Consider the following 14,696-nt stretch of genomic DNA (forward strand, 5'->3'; position numbering starts at 1 on the left):
CGCCGCAAGGAGAAGCATTCGAGGGACTTAAGCATCGTTTTCAGTCCCCTCCGGTCCTCGGGCTCTTTGATGAAAACGCCGAGACTGAAGTTCATACCGACGTAAGCAGCGTGGGCCTAGGCGTAGTCCTCGTTCAAAAAAGCGACGAACTAGAGAAAGTGATCGCGTATGAAAGCCGTTCTCTATAAAAGGCCGAGGCTAACTATTATACGACCGAGAAGGAGTGCCTTGCCATCATCTGGGCTACGTCGAAATTCCGTCCCCACCTGCACGGACGACCATTCAAGGTGGTCAGCGATTACTACGCACTGTGTTCGCCTGCCAATTGACGAACCCCTCCGGCCGCCTCGCTCAGTGAAGCCTGCGCCTCCAGGAGTTCAACATCACCATCGTCTAGAAATCTGGACGCAAGCACGAAATGCGGACAGCCTACCGCGAGCCCATGTCGAGAAGCGGCTGGAAGAGGAGGATGAGGACGCCTTTTTCTGACCGATAAGCACCAGTGACTTCGCCCAGCTTCAATGCCCAGACCCCGACCTACAGCTTTTCATCCAGTATATCGAAGACAAGCTTTCTTCTCCCCCAGCAGAGTTTAAGAACGGTTTATCCTGTTTGTGTCTTCGAAATGGCATCTTTGTGAAGACATCGCCGCGAAGACCGTGTATCTCCTCGTTGTTCTGAGCAGCTTACATGAAAAAATTATGCGGCCTTCCCAAGATGAACCAACAGCTGGACTCATCAGGTTTTCCCGTACCCTTCGTCGCATTCAAGACAAAACACTACTGGTTCTGATTTTCTGCCGACGTCGCACAGTGTATCAAAACATGCCGGAAGTGTCAACGGCGAAGACGCCGGCTATCAGGCCAGCTGGACATTTAAAGCCCGTACCACCATCGAGCAAGTCCTTTCAGCAGATTGGAATGAATCCCCGCGGCCCCTTCCCAACGTCAACGTCGGGCAACAAGTGGATCATCATAGCGACCGTCTACTTGATGCGCTACAGCGAAGCATAAGCCTTGCCGAGTGGTACTGCGGTTGAAGTCGGAAAGTTTTTTGTCGAGCAGATCTTTTTGCGTCACGGTGCTCCAGAAGTTCTCGTCATGGATAAGGGAAGGACATTTACGGCCGATCTCATCCAAGCCATTCTTAGCTGCAGCTACAGAAGCCACCGGCGGACTAGTGCGTGCCATCCGCAGACTAACGGTCTTACGGATCCTCTGAGCAAAACTATCGCTTACATGCTTGCCTTGTATGTGGACACCAAACGCAAGACCTGGGATGCGATCCTCCCTTACACCGTCTTTGTCTGCAATACCGAAGTGCAAAAGACCCCCCAGATGGCACCGATCAGGCTCGTCCATGGCAGGGAGGCAACCACCATGCACGACGCCATGCTCCCGGACGTATCAGATGAACGCGTACGTTCAGTGCGCAGAACCTCGACGACTTTCCCGAATGCGGATCAAAGATAACAGCGGCACAACTCACGCCGACGTCACGCGGAATACAATCCGGGTGACTGTATATGTGTGTGGATGCCCATTTGCCGCCGCGAACTTGTGAAAATCTTCTGCGCCGCTACTTCGACCCATACAACATCACGTCGGGGAACACGAAGTATTTCCCGACGGTGCGACAGCATCACAGCGGCGCCGTTCACACCCAGAAGTTGCGCATATCGTGCGCCGAAAGCCTTATTATGAACGCTAACACAGACCTAATGTTTTTCTCTTCTGTGTTTACTTCCTGTTATTTTGTATTCCTTTCTGTTTGTTGTAAATGTTCATTTCATAGAGGAGTACTGCCGCGATGATGTCAGAGCCTATCATTACGAATTGTGCAGTAGCAGTATGATTGTGCAGTAGTAGTAGGGCAGTAGTAGTAGTAGACAGGATACCGGCAAGCACCCACAAATGACTAAAGAACTGATTAAAAGACGCCAAACCATGAAAGCATCAAACCCTAAAGACAAAATATCACTTAAGGAGTTATCAAAGTTGATCAATAATCAATTAGCCCAAGGTAACCGACATAAAGAAGATTAATATTGTCAGTACCTGAGGAGCCGTGCAGGTAGGCGTCGGGGAGAACCCAAGATTGAGCTTTTAATTAGGGAGCCAGGAGAGCCAGGGTCCAGGTCACAGAGCCAGAGCGCCACGAGCGCCAACCACCGCTTCGTCGTCGTTTCGACTAAGCGTGGAGGCTGCGCGGCGCGTTAGGCACGTGGCATTATGTAAAGAAACAAGCATGCTTTAAAGAACGGAGGTAGACTAAAAGCGGTTGAAGTCGCAGTTTTAAGGTGAAGGCCATTAATGGCTCATATTCCCGGTCGAGACTCTGTCCGTCCGTTGAATCGCCAACCAGAAGTAGCGACAACGGAAGTGACGTCACACACACACACTTTGACCTTGGCCGATTTGCACGAAAATCGATGTCCAGCCTAATTCGACTATGACGAACACCAGGGTGATCAAAAATTTGACCCGGTGACCCCCAAATTTGGCGCGGGTCACCCCCGAAATTTGACCGTGGCCGATTTGCACCAAAATCAATGTCCAGCGTAATTCGACTACGGTGCACACCATGGTGACCCCAAATTTGGCCCGGGTCACCCCCGAAATCTGACCTTGGCTGATTTGCACCAAAATCGATGACCAGCCTAATTCGACTACGGCAAACACCATGGTGACCCAAAATTTGGCCCGGGTCACCCTCGAAATTTGACCATGGCCGAATTGCAAAAAATCGATGTCCAGCATAATTCGACTACGGCGAACACCATGATCACGCCCAAATTTGGCCTGGGTCATCCCCGACATTTGACCTTGGCCGATTTGCACCAAAATCGATACCCAGCCTAATTCGATTACGGCGAACACCACGGTGACCCTCAAATTTGGCCCGGGTCACCCTCAAACTGGCCCTCCCACCCCCGAAATTTGACCTTAGCCGAAGGTTTCCCTTCGCGCACTTTAGATCGCCAAAGTGCACCCTGAATTTTTTTGTCCAGCCAAGGAGGGCAGTGTCATTAGCAATATGGATAAGATAGTTAAAGTAGCCGAATAGTTCTACACAGATCTATGCAGTAGCCAATGCAATCAGAACGTTAGTGAAGGGCAGTTGTGCACAGCAATGGGGCATCCAGGAAGTACATAAACAGGAAATAAAGAAAACCTTAGGAGCAATGCAAAGAGAGAAAGCAGCTGATGAGGATCAGGTAAAAGGAGGTAAAGGACGTAGGATGATTGTGCTAGAAAAGCTAGCCACCCTAAATACGCAACGCCTTATGACCTCGATCGTACAAGAAGCTTTGTAGAACGCTAACATTTTCTTTAATTCAAATGAAAAGAGATGTCAAGGACTTAAAAAATTACAGACCGATCAGCTTACTGTCTGTTGCATATAAGGTGCTTACTAAGGTAATTACTAATAGGGTCAGGAAAATCTTAGATTTCAATCAAGCAAATTATCAGGCAGACTTCAATAAAGGATACCCGACAATAGACCGTATTCACACTGTCAGTTACGTGAGAGACAATTGCGCAGAATATAACCGACGCCTAAATATAGCTTTCATTCATTACGGGAATGCAATTGACTCAGTGGAAATCTTAGAAGTCATGCAGGCATTGCGCAATCACAGTACTGAAGAGTATTATCTGAAAGTACTGGAAGGTGTCTATAGCGACTGAACAGTTACTGTAGTCCTCGATAAAGTAAGCCTTGCTGAGTCACTCAGGAGATGAACTGCAAAGCATGATCAATGACTTAGACCGGCGGAGCAAAACAGCGTCTAAAAATTAATATGCAGAAAACCGAAAAATGTTCAACAGTCTCGCAAGGGAGCAGCAGTTCACATTTGGCAGCGAGGTACTGGAAGTGGGAAGGGAATGCATCTACTTAGGGCAGGTACTGACCGCATATTCGGATCATCAGAGGGAACTAACTAGAAGAAAAAATTGGTGGTGGTTTAGCTTTGGTTAAACCTGTAGTGACGCGAAAGCTGCAGCTTGCAGAGTGGAACTTGGTCACGTGACAAACCACGTGACGGACCACGTAATCAGCCGCGCCGCCGGCAGCTGCTCCGCACCACGTGACAAACCATGTGACAGCGTGGCGGCGCAGCCACAGGGTGGCAGAGCCGCCTCGGCGCCTCCACACTGAAGGCTCGAAATGCTACCGTAATGTAGCTATCGCTTCAAAAGAATGGGCTGGAGTGTATATGGAAGTTTACCAATATCTCTCAACGGCTGTATCTGACCGCTACTCAACAATGGGGCAGAAACGGGGGGGGGGGGGGGGCTTACGAAAATGGTTGAGCTTAAGCTAAGGACAACGCAGCAAGCTGTTGGAAAGAAAAATTGGAACGTTAAGAGACCGAAAACGGGCAGAGTGAGTGAGGGAACAAACCGGGGTTAATGACATCTTTGCCGAAATCGAGAGGAGGAAATTTGCTTGGGCAGGGCATGTATTGTGAAGGCAAGATAACCGCTGGTCCTTGAGGGTAACGGAGTGAATTCCGAGAGTAGGAAAGCGGAGCGGGGGTGGGGGAGGAGAAAGAAAGTTAGGTGGGCGGATCAAACTAAGAAGTTTGCGCGAGGATACGGTGGCCGCAGCTGGCAAAGGACAGGGTTAATTTTAAAGACAATTGAGAGGCCTTCGCCCTGCAGTGGGAGTAGTCAGGCTAATCATGAGTTGAAGTCAATGGGATGAAATGGACTTGAGCATGGCAGTAATGCCAAGGCAAGATAATCGCTGGTCCTTATGGGTTACGGAGTGGATTCCAAGAGAAGACAAGAGTAGCAGGGACGCAGAATGTTTGTTGGGTGGGCGGATGAGATGAAGTTTGCGGGATAGGGTGGCCGCAGTTGGCACAGGAGACGGTCAGTTGGAGCGATATGTGCGAGGCCTTTGCCCTGCAGCGGGCGTAGTCAGGCTGCTGCTGCTAATGAGGATGTTTTAGGGTAGGAAGTTTGTTTAACGACACGCTAAAAACCGATCCGTCGCTGGCCACTGATCATTCCTGTTCAAAGTTATGTTCCAACCTACCTAGAATTTTGGTTATGCGAATATCACAACGTGTATGATTATTTATTTGTTTAACAATGCAGCAGGCAGTCCCTGGGCAAATCCAGGAACTGCTACTAAGGTCGAGAAACGAGAATAGAGGATCAATAAAGGGAATGAAGTGTAAGCAAAAATTATTACAACACAGTTGATCATCACAGGGGCACTACGTTGGTGGTTGTGTAAATTGATTTCGATTAACATGTTCTACGAAAGAATCGACTGAGACACACGTAACAAATAAAACAAGGTAGTTTATTTCAAGACCAAAAAGCTTGGGAGAATAAGCAATACTTAGATCATTATTATGGGTTATGGTTTGGTGAGGAGCTTTTTCATTGTTAATTCTCAAATTGTGACGGATTGGTTTCGTCAGGTATTCTCTATTAGTTACGTTCAGATCTACGAAATAACTTACAAAATCTTAGGTCTTAACGCTGTTCTACGCTGTGTTAAGGTGTGAATATCTGATTTTTAACTTGGTTAGTTATGCACTAATTCCTGGAATAGATTTAGTATAAAAAGCGCCCTATTAAATTTTGTGTCCAGCCTAAGTTTCCTATCAGACATTCCTGATGCGAACTCCATTGAATACCGGCATTTATTTATTTATTTATTTATTTATTTATTTATTTATTTATTTATTTATTTATTCATTTATTTCAGTACCCTCAGGGCCCGAGGGCATTACAGAGGGGAGTGGAGTACAATAGACAAAATAACAAAGGAACAGCAGTCACAAGTAACACAAAAATGTGAACAAAAATATGGCTCGCGCTAATCAGTAGGTCTAGGAATAGCCTCACGAGTGTTTTATATGAATTTTTTTACAACAGGACGAGCAATACATGATCTTTATCGGGGGAGTACATCTTTCCATGGGCCTTGTCACATGTCGTTAACAGGGTCAGAACGAGGTATTATACATCACCAGTTTTGGTGACTGGAACATTACGCACACCGTATAGAAAGTGTAGTGGCTTGTTTCGACAATTAAAACCATGGCCTTTGTTTTGTCTGTATTAAACTTCATCCCTTAATTAATGCATCAGGCCTGAATGAATGATAAACATTCAGTTCATTTATTTGGGTTTTCTACGGAATCTACAACATTAAAGCAACTTTCTTGGTTTTTCTATGAGTAAAACATGGAACATTTCTTTTAGCCACGTAACAATGACAGTTGCAGCGCTACAGCACTAGTGATACTTTGTAAATTGCCTTGTATTTTAAAACTATTTTATAAGAAGCAGCTGTTTTCCTTTCAGATCCATATCAGCATCGATGTTAAGAAATTTCCTGAGCTGCAGACATTCGCTGTTGATGATCTCACGATCGACAGCGCCGAGTGTCCACCTGGTAAGCATCTCATACATAAATAACAAACATTCATTCTGGGTTAAATTTCTTCGCCTCTTCTCACGACAGACACTTTAAGCTCAAAAATGAACACCAGAAGCAACAATTAAGGGCACTCTGCGCAAGATTCGCTATGAACAAATCGATTAGCAGTAGCTTGCAACCAAGGCTATGTATTTTGTTATATTCGCAGCATAAAAAAAGGTAAATTGTCAGATGTTCTACGGACATTTACAGGAGATCAGTAAATTTACTGCTCTGGTAAGATTTATGCTGACAGAAGACTAAAATTTTGCTGGGCTCTCATTAAACAACCAGATACAGAAGCACAGCTGTCCTGAGAACAATCGTTGAAACAGAACAGCACTCGTGCGAGGAATATAATTCGAAAGTTAGCGAATAAAGTTAGCATTTTTATTCACCCACGTTCTTTTGTCCTCGCTCATTATGTTCGACACCTGAAATATCTTTTCTGCATTTTATGACTTTCATTACGACTTGGCATTACACCTCTATGTAGTTCTCAACAAATTCACTTGTATTTCGATTCAGACGAAATATTTTTCCTCCACCTAAATACTGTGGGCAGGTCGCATCAAAGCCATTGCATCAGATTTCTGAATCAAGACACCAAAGGAAAATTTTTCGCACATACAAAATTTTGCGCACAATTTCACAGTGATTGGAAACAGCAACACAAAATATTCAGATTTCTCCAATAAACTATCGAAGGATGGTGGACTGAATTTTTGTTTCGAAGATGCACATGACACAAAAGTTCAGTAAATAATTGCTAATATTGCTATTGCTATTCAAAATTATAACGCACTTTGTTCCCGATATGAGGAATTGTAAATCCTGAAACACCTGAAACTTAAAACTTGTCTACTTAGCCGGAGTACCCGGGTTCGAACTCGAGCACGGCGGCTGTGTTTAGATGGAGGTGGTGGTGATGAAAAGCACTTATTAGCCTATATTTACAGAGAGGTGCTCGGGGACAGGCCCTTTGTGGGTCTCGCCCCTTACAATACAAGGCGGTGTCCCTGATTATGGGATCCCGTTGGCCCTGACCGCTGCGCAGGTCCGCCGAAATAGGGCCTGTTCGGCCGAGAGTTCCTGACAGCCGAGAAAGACTGCCTCCCAATCCTCTCGGGTAGGGGAAGAAGTGATGGGGGGCGGGGGGGGGGAGAACGATTTTGCCTGCATGCCAAAACCATGTTAAGGGTGCCGGCCACCTCCCCACAGAATGAGCAGCGGCCCTCAAAAGAAGAATCAAAGTGCTTGAGCACCGCCGGGCACAGCAGGGTGTTTGTAAAGACCCTAAGGACAGGTCGTTCGCCAGCTTTACTCAGCCCCTTCATAGGAACCGGGTAGCGCCGGTGTTCGACACGATAGTGCTCAGTAATATCTTTAAAAGAAGGCAGAGGGCTGTGATCTCGATTAAGGTCCTCCCAAGGAACGCCTGGTGCCCGGTAAGTGAGTGCGCGGGCTGCCTCATGGGTCGTTTCGTTACCTGGCATGCCTTGGTGGCTGGGGACCCATATGATTGAGAGATCAGTTGGATTGGAGTCGCGAGAACTGTGACGAAGAATTATGCGAGCAAGTGGAGTGATCTAACTGAACTCAAAGTTAGGACAGGCTCCGCGAGAGTCGGTGAGGATGAATTTAGAGGCGGGATGGCAGGCTGCGACAGTAACTGCCTCACATGTCTCGGTGGACACCTGAACCGCACCGTAAGGAAAGGGACAAAGGAGGGAGTGAGAGAAGAAAGGGAGAAAGAGGTGCCGTAGTAGAGGACTCCTGAATAATTTCGACCACCGGAGCCCTCCACTACGACACCTCTTTCTTCCTTTCTTTTCTCACTCCTTCCTTTGTCCCTTTCATTACGGTGCGATTCAGGTGTCCACCGAGACATGTGAGGAAGTTACTGAGTCATTTCCTTTCCTGCAAAAACAATTTTAAATTTCAGATACCCCCGCCGCGGTGGCTCAGTGGTTAGGGCGCTCGACTACTGATCCGGAGTTCCCGGGTTCGAACCCGACCGCAGTGGCTGCGTTTTTATGGAGGAAAAACACTAAGGCGCCCGTGTGCTGTGCGATGTCAGTGCACGTAAAAGATCCCCAGGTGGTCGAAATTTTTCCGGAGCCCTCCACTACGGCACCTATTCTTCCTTCTTTCTCTCCCTCCTTTATCCCTTCCCTTACGGCGCGGTTCAGGTGTCCAAATTTATATGAGACAGATACTGCGCCATTTCCTTTCCCCAAAAAACCAATTATTATTATTATTATTTCAGATCATGACACGGTTTTGGCCCCTCTAAGCAAATTGCTGTGTAAACAATCTTGTACATAGCGATGTAAACAGCAACTGAAAGTTCGGTTCCATTGAAAGGCTTATCACGTGATATTCTGCACCTTCCAAGCAATAGGCTTTTATTAGTCTTCATTGGACTCGGCACATATAAGAAGGGCCCTGCACCTTTCAGTTAATAACTGGTTACCGTCCCGCGTTGCACTCATTAAGCATTACATGCACAACGCCCGCTGCACGCCACCAGCAGCAACACAAACCCAGTTTTGTCCCTGTCGCACAAAGGCCTATCCTGCTCACGTTAAATTTACCTTGTCTTGTATCAGTAGCGGCTACTTTATCCCCTAAAACTTGCTGAACTTCTCAGAGCACCTGTCTACTCTGCCGCTTTCCGCAATGCTTATCTTGTTTAAAAATGTACCACCCTACAGCGAAGGGTCAACGCTGATTTCAGTGCGTTATAGGGGTAGTGCAAGCGGAGATGGCGACCGCCGTCTGTCCCTAGCCAATGACAGGTTGCTCACCACGCTAGGAACGAACTTAGTACAATACCTCAGATATAACAAACCTTCGAATGCCAACTCGGATATAATGAACTTTCGTGTGTTAATTTCGGATATAACAAGCTTTCATCTGCGGCCTAGGATATAATGAACAAAACTATGCCACCTTGCATAATATAGCGAACTTTTTGTCTGTGCCTAAGATTTAACGAACTTAGTGTGTTGACCTCAGATATAGTGAACCTAAGTGTGCCACATCGTATGTAAAAAAAGTTTGATGCCTAGATCTCGGATGTAACGAACTTACTGCGCCGACGTGGTATATAAAGCACCTTGGATATAACGAACTTTAGTGTGTCAACCTCGAATATAAGAAACACAACTAATTCAAACGCTCCATCAAGGATCGCTTAAGAGTTTTCTGTTTCGTATGCGCTGGGCAAGATCATTTTTAATTCATTTAAATCAGCCAGATTATCGCTAACTTGTGTTTGTTTTCGAGCACATTCCGTTCAGTTCATTTCTCTTTGCGCTTCACCAAACATTTTTCGTTCCATAGCTCGCTGCAGTGTTCTCAATTTCTTTAAAACCTTTTACTTAGCCTGCAGCACAACGCCTCTAAGGTCAGCGAAATATTTGGTTCTGATCATCCTCGAACGTACAAGAAGTTTCACGCTCGAAAGCAAAGGGAAGTTGTGTGCAATCAAACTGCTAGAATGCATTCTCGTCTCACTGTGAGCTTTTCCTTGGCATCGAAACTTTAATTTTATAGGCGCTACATTTTCCAAGATCACCTAAGAAAACAAATGTAATCTTGACTGAAACGTTGATAACATACAGAAGCAGCAGGGATGTCTTCGGTTTGCATGTTCAAACATACTGAGCCTATTCCTCGTTTTTCTTTTAATTTATATTTAATGTTAGCAGCTACGTAAAGGATCAAGAAATGTTCATAGTTTTTCTTTATAAATTATAGTGGAGATGCAAATACTTTGAAAATTATCGCTTACTTATTCTTCACTTAAGGGCTCTGTGACCTATTGTTGAGACATTAATACTAATTTCGTTGGTATACTTTTGAGATGTGGTGCAACTGCACTAGTGCAATATTTTTGTTGTCGTGACATCTCGGAAAGCGGGTGCTCTTCCTTTCTTGAAAAGTATTTATGTTTATATTTCTGTGAAGTTCAATTCATGTTGTCTTCCTGAAACACTTCCGCACTGGAAGGCAGTGCTTCCATTCCGTAGTCTGTCGCCTCGATTAAGACGAACTTATGTCTGTTGGCAGAATGTTTGGTACAAGGTGCCGCTTGAGTTGCGCTTGCTCCTGGCGATACAGTTACCTAGCAGCATACCTACTGTGAAGCCAGAGATGAAATTCATGTGATCAAAATGGATTCTTTAGCATCGGCATCATCTGCTGTATCCTGGGCTATTTTGAGGATGAATGCCTGGAGCAGGCAGCAGATATCGCTCCGCTAGCGTGCTAGAGAAACGGCATACTGTTGAAGACATTGCTACGACTCCAGCTGCAAGACTGTCGAGTACATGTTACTCAACCTATTACAGTGTGATAATGACATCATCATGAGACAATGATGCGTAATAAGGACATCATGTATATGGGTGCAATGATTGATCAACCCAGAGCAGAACGTTCTCAGATTCTTTTGAGCAGATTGTTTTGATCGCTACTGCAAGAGTAGCAAATTGACATCAAGCCATACACCGAGAAGCGGCAGAAAAAATACGTTGTTTCGCCTTGAATTTTCACCAGAAGTTGAGATTACTGTTGCGGTAAACAAGGGAATTTGCAGGATTTGACAAGCTTCGCCTTTTCCCCGGCGTCTGAAATTGGCACCTTTAGAACCGACTCCTCCAAAATTCAGTGTTGCATAACTTTTCGTACTTAGAACAAAAGCAGATTTTATTTTTTCGAAGAGTTTCATTTTCTAGAGCTATAATAAGGGGGCATAAAAAAACTTCTTCACATTTTTTCTCCTCCTGCTAGATTACACATACGCTCAGTGGTATGAAGACAAAGTGTTCGCGACAGTGTTAGCATGAACAAAAATTTTTCTTCTGCCAGAGCCCCGTTAAAGAAATAAACGGAACTCCTTTGACGTTCTCTTCTCTCTGACATAAAGAGGACTTACTATTTGCCTAGAAGGTCAATCTGACCTAACTACCGCTTGCTGGGATTCCTTTCAGAGTCTCACGACGGGTCATGCGACTTCTCAAGGGGCGACACTTGCGGCTACGACCTCGGAAGCGGTGGCGACGACAAGTGGGAGGTCGTAAAGAAAGCACCCTTCAGCTCGCTCGGTGAGGCCTCATTATTTCATTTTGCCACTGTTATACGCAGTAAGGGCAGTAAAGGCAGTAAAGGACGAAGGCATTTTTCAACAGGAAAGATTGTATGAACGCACTGATTTCATATATTGTAAGATTTCTTGATAACAATCAATATGTCCGCAGATCGCCCCTAGGCAGACTCATTTTTTTTGCTAATAACATTCAAAAGCTTTCCCTATTGGTTTTCTATGGCAGCGTTATGTACGCGATGCGAGCGGTGGAAAAATTTTAAAAGTAAGATTTTTGCAACGGATCAGAAGAATTAAGTCACCTACAGTGTTTCCTTAGAGTACCTTACAAAATTCAAATATTCAAAATTTTTGTTCAAGAATTCTCGACACGACAACGCTAGCTGGTTTTGTATGATTTCGCTCAGTTTCGCGGTGTGCTCGTCGCGCCTGCAATTTTCCTCCTTGGCAATGCGCCGGCACATAAAGGTTTAAGCAGAAAGATTGCCCCTACATTTGATTCTGCGGCGGAGGCCGACTGAGTATCCGAATTTGATCCGGAGGCCCCAGCCCAGAGCATCATGCCACTCATGCTTTCTTTCACTCATGAATCGCCCAATCATTTATACGCTACCGCAGTTTTGTGAGTAGTGTCGAGTTCAATGGGAATCACTGCAAAACTTCAATAACATAAGCACAAGCGTGATGGCGTCATACGTGGCGTCGTCCTTTGTTCGCGCACCAGACAAAGCCGATCGCTCGTCATACCATGAGTGTAGGCAGTTGTAATGTTGACGTATTTAGATTTTGCGTGTAACCTTTTTGCGCTTTTTCTTCTCAGCCAGAGCGTTATTTTGTTTCTTTTTTTTAACATGGGGAGCGATTTTTACGCGGTGCACTTAGTAACAGCTAGCCCTAAGTGGCCCAGGCTTTCGTGAACCACAACAATACATGCAACAGTCTGTGCATACTGCCACGTCGCGTTGACAGCAGGAAAGAAAGCTGACTTAGAAGTGAGACTGAATTAAGCTATGCGTACGCACGCTTAATGCACATGCCCAACTAAAATTGTCTAGTAAATATATTCAGGCGACATTTGTATACAGTTCCACTGTCAATGTCGGCCATTCGGCTCTCAGGAGAGCCCAAAGGGCACCACTGGAACGCAATCCCGGGCCTCTTGATTTCATTATCAGCATGGAATAATTCAGCGAGGCTATTGTGGTTATATAGTCCCCTTGCCTTGCAACTTCACTTTTCTCTCAGCTCTTGCAAAAATCAGACTTTGCGAACAGCGTTGAGCAATGGGACTGTTATCTTACATATGCACTTGAAAGAACTGCCCAGGGTCTGTGAGGGTGCCAGTGGTGTTATCTCTTTTGCCTGGACAGCGCAGCTGCCTTTCTGGTTGTGAAATAACAATCAAAAGTATAAAAACTAACCATGGTGCGCGATAAAAAGAGAACAGGCCTTGCACCAGCAGGGATAAACAGGAAACGCAAATGGAAACTTTGATACCAGTTTTTAGCGATAGTGTTCTGAATAATGACTGGCAAAAAAAAGGTACTCTCCCCAGAACTTAAAGAAAAACCATTGGCGTCTAGCCGCACATACGGGTGGGTGCCTTGATCGCAGTGAAAACGAACTTCACAAGGGTAGAAACTTGGGCGAGTCGGTAACGGTGATCCATGGAAAGTGAGAGTAGCGCAAAACGGGACAAAGGGACAGAGAAAGACAGACACAACACAGGCGCTAACTTCCGACTGAAAGAAACCAGGGCGGCAAGACGAACGTAATCCGTGAGGGGAAACAGGCGCATGCGCCCAGAAAGATAATGAAAAACAGGTGAATGAGGACCTACGGATGTGCACGATTCAGCGTTTCTTTAAGAAGGCCAGCTCTCTTTTGGACAGGGAGATCGACGGCTTGCTTACACATTTATCGTCCAAGGCAGCGATACGAGCTGCTTCAATAATCTCTCGCGTTAACTGATCCCGGTGTTTGGCAACGATCGAGCACTTGTCCAGAAATGGCACACAACCACACTCCTTGCAGTGTAAAGCCAGATTACTGCCAGTAAAAGTTCTCAAGTTATTTTTGTGTTCGCGAAGTCTCTCATTCAAGCACCGACCTGACTGACCAACATACCGCTTACCGCAAGAGAGAGGGATGTCATAAACAATGCCTTCAGTACATTTCACGAATTTCTTTCTGTGGTCCCCAAAAGCTGCAGTGCACCATTAACCACAGAAAGAAATTCGTGAAATGTACTGAAGGCATTGTTTATGACATCCCTCTCTCTTGCGGTAAGCGGTATGTTGGTCAGTCAGGTCGGTGCTTGAATGAGAGACTTCGCGAACACAAAAATAACTTGAGAACTTTTACTGGCAGTAATCTGGCTTTACACTGCAAGGAGTGTGGTTGTGTGCCATTTCTGGACAAGTGCTCGATCGTTGCCAAACACCGGGATCAGTTAACGCGAGAGATTATTGAAGCAGCTCGTATCGCTGCCTTGGACGATAAATGTGTAAGCAAGCCGTCTATCTCCCTGTCCAAAAGAGAGCTGGCCTTCTTAAAGAAACGCTGAATCGTGCACATCCGTAGGTCCTCATTCACCTGTTTTTCATTATCTTTCTGGGCGCATGCGCCTGTTTCCCCTCACGGATTACGTTCGTCTTGCCGCCCTGGTTTCTTTCAGTCGGAAGTTAGCGCCTGTGTTGTGTCGGTCTTTCTCTGTCCCTTTGTCCCGTTTTGCGCTACTCTCACTTTCTATGGATCACCGTTACCGACTCGCCCAAGTTTCTACCCTTGTGAATTACGTTTCTAGTTCTTCGGGCGTCTTTCTACGTGTTTCCCAAGGCCCATGTGCGACCGTGTCCGTTATTGCTGCCACTGTGTGCAAAGCACGTGCTGCAGCTTTTTGCCTCCGCTCCGGGATTCTACCCGACGACGTCAGACTTCTCTTCAATGGTCTCAACCCCTCCACTGGGCACTCCCGCAGAATATGCAAGATTGTAAAATCCGAATGTCATCGTTATGTACGTCTTCTGAGGGAGCACTTAGCCGTGCAACTCCAACAGGCACTGGAACCTAACGCCGCTAAACGTCAGCTGCGAGCGTATCTGCTTCTAGCGGACCAAACAACTGAAGCCCT

The sequence above is a fragment of the Amblyomma americanum genome, chromosome 4, assembly GCF_052857255.1.
Source record: "Amblyomma americanum isolate KBUSLIRL-KWMA chromosome 4, ASM5285725v1, whole genome shotgun sequence".
Classification (NCBI taxonomy): domain Eukaryota; kingdom Metazoa; phylum Arthropoda; class Arachnida; order Ixodida; family Ixodidae; genus Amblyomma; species Amblyomma americanum.